Below are 2320 nucleotides of genomic sequence, written 5' to 3'. Positions count from 1 at the left end.
TACTTAAGTGAGCACTGTAACTTTAACAATTAATCTCCAAGATGAATACCCATTTAATTTACAGCGTTTGCAGCTTTTGTTGTATGAATTACAACACTTCATTGCCTTTAACAAAGGGTAGAGGTGAAACATTTTTATATAAAAGAGACTTCGTTCCAATATTCTTTAGAAATTATCATTTTATCTGCTGAACATTAGTAAAGGCATTTATCTCCTGCATTTCAGGAGGATTCTTTACCTCTGAGCCACTGGGGAAGCCCCCATAGGCATTTTCATGCATAACCAAATTCTTCATTAAAAAAACAGCTTAAAGAAAGATAGTTGATGGATGAAGCATCAGTTCATTCTTTCTCTCAAACGTGTTTTTTTATTTTAAAGTTCATTAGGAACTTTAGACATAGTTTCATAAATGAGGGGATATATATTAATACAAGAAGGTGCTATCTTATCCGAGAATAACCAGAGAAACCATAGAGAGTGTCATGAGATTTGCTGCTAGTCTGTAAAGTTGAAGTTAAAGAAATGTTGTCGTCCAGCATACTTCTTTGTTTCCATCTTGTTTACCGTCTCTTTCACAAAAATGGACTCAGAATGGAAAGTTTTCACTCTCAACCATTGTCTTCAAACACAAGCTCAGTAATAAACTTTCATCTCTTATATTGCTGCTGCTTGCAAAGGCAAGTTCATATTTCCAACCAAGAGTGATTTTATAATATTCACAATAGATACCCACTACAACATGTTCACCAGGGAGAGGGCTGGTCGTCTTCTGGGCCACAGCCCACATTGCACCCAGAATTAAAGAGGTGGGCTTGATATTGACTAACATGAAAGGACAGTCAATACAGCATGATGCTAAATGAGCCTTGCAGTGGATACAGCAGGAAATTCAGTGACAGTTTGGTGGATAACCTTGAAAAGTTATGGATTTTGTCATTTTTATCATCTCTGCTGGAAGTTTTTTAACTCAGTTCAGGGCTGGCACATGAAGAATTGCAACTCTGTTATATTCTACTAGAAAAGAAACCCAGAATGTGCAGGCAAAAGCTGTTATTCTGAAGAGTATGAGTGCTTTGCATACAGATAAGGAGAGAGAAAATGTCACAGTGTCTGCTCAGCTATCTGTGCCCTGGCCAGCTCCCCTCCCCATAGTCCTAGACCACAGCTCCTATCTGGCCAGGTACTCATTGCCACCAGCTAGGTGAATGGTCACTTCACCGCATGGCCAGCTGCTGCCTGCTCAGATCATCAGGCAGCCTTGGCTTGGTGGCTGATAGCTCCTTTGTGAGACATGAAGCAATCTCACTCTTCTGGACCAAGCTCATGCTTAATCTTGATAACATGATCTGATATAGCCATTATGGGAAAGTTAAATTACAGGCCAACCTCACTCATGAATATAGATTAAAAAATATTAGAAAGCTAAATCCAGCAATGTATAAAAAGGATACTGATATATATCAGGATCTTCCCTGGTAGCTCAGTTGGTAAAGAATCTGCCCGCAGTGCAGGAGACCTGGGTTTGATCCCTGGGTTTGGAAAATACCCTGGAGAAGGAAATGGCCACCCTGCTCCAGTATTCTTGCCTGGAAAATCCTATGGACAGAGGAGTCTGGCAGGCTCCAGTGCATGCAGTCTCAATAGTTAGATACGACTTAGTGATCAGGACCAAGTTGTTTTGTTTGTACGTGTGTGTGTGTGTGTTTTTTTTTTTGGTGCTCAAAATGTAGGGTTGGTTCAAAAGTAAAATATCAAACAATATAATATATTGTATGAAAGAACAAATGAGGAAAGTTATAAGAATATCTCCATAGATGCAGAAAGTCCATTACAAATTAATATTCTCTTATGATAAAATTGTAGGAAACTGTTAATAGGACAAAACTTCCTCAATTTGATAAGAGTACTCACCAATAACCTCTAACATTACCCTCAGTGGTGAAATACTGAAAGCTCTGTCTCCTTTTTGAAATAAGAAACAAAACAAATTTATTCACTATCACCATTTTCTCTTCAACATTTGCATTAAACAGCCTAGGCAGACACTTCAATAACAATGAAAAATAAAAGAGAAAATAATGCATATAGAAGAAGAAATAAAACTCTTAATGTATTGTAGAAAATCTAAGATACTATATAGATAAATTATTTAGAAGAATATATTAGTTTAACAGGTTTTCCAAATAAATGGTCAATATACAAAATTATATACTGGGTGTATTAGCAGTAATTTATTAGAAAATAAAAATTATTCAGTTTTCCAAAAAAGCAGCTACATAGAAGTTCATCTAACAAAAATTTATGAGCTCTCAGAAAATGA

At 36.6% G+C, this 2320-nt stretch overlaps 1 pseudogene; it reads right to left on the bottom strand.

The window, feature by feature from the left end:
- Nucleotides 1–608: 608 nt before the first annotated feature.
- LOC120868113 lies at nt 609–946 on the bottom strand (annotated as a pseudogene).
- Between the last annotated feature and the right edge of the window lie 1374 nt (nt 947–2320).

This window comes from Oryx dammah, unplaced genomic scaffold (assembly GCF_014754425.2).
Source record: "Oryx dammah isolate SB20612 unplaced genomic scaffold, SCBI_Odam_1.1 HiC_scaffold_1, whole genome shotgun sequence".
Classification (NCBI taxonomy): Eukaryota; Metazoa; Chordata; class Mammalia; order Artiodactyla; family Bovidae; genus Oryx; species Oryx dammah.
The sequence above is the reverse complement of the archived record's forward strand: the minus strand, read 5'-3'. Positions and strand labels throughout refer to the sequence as shown.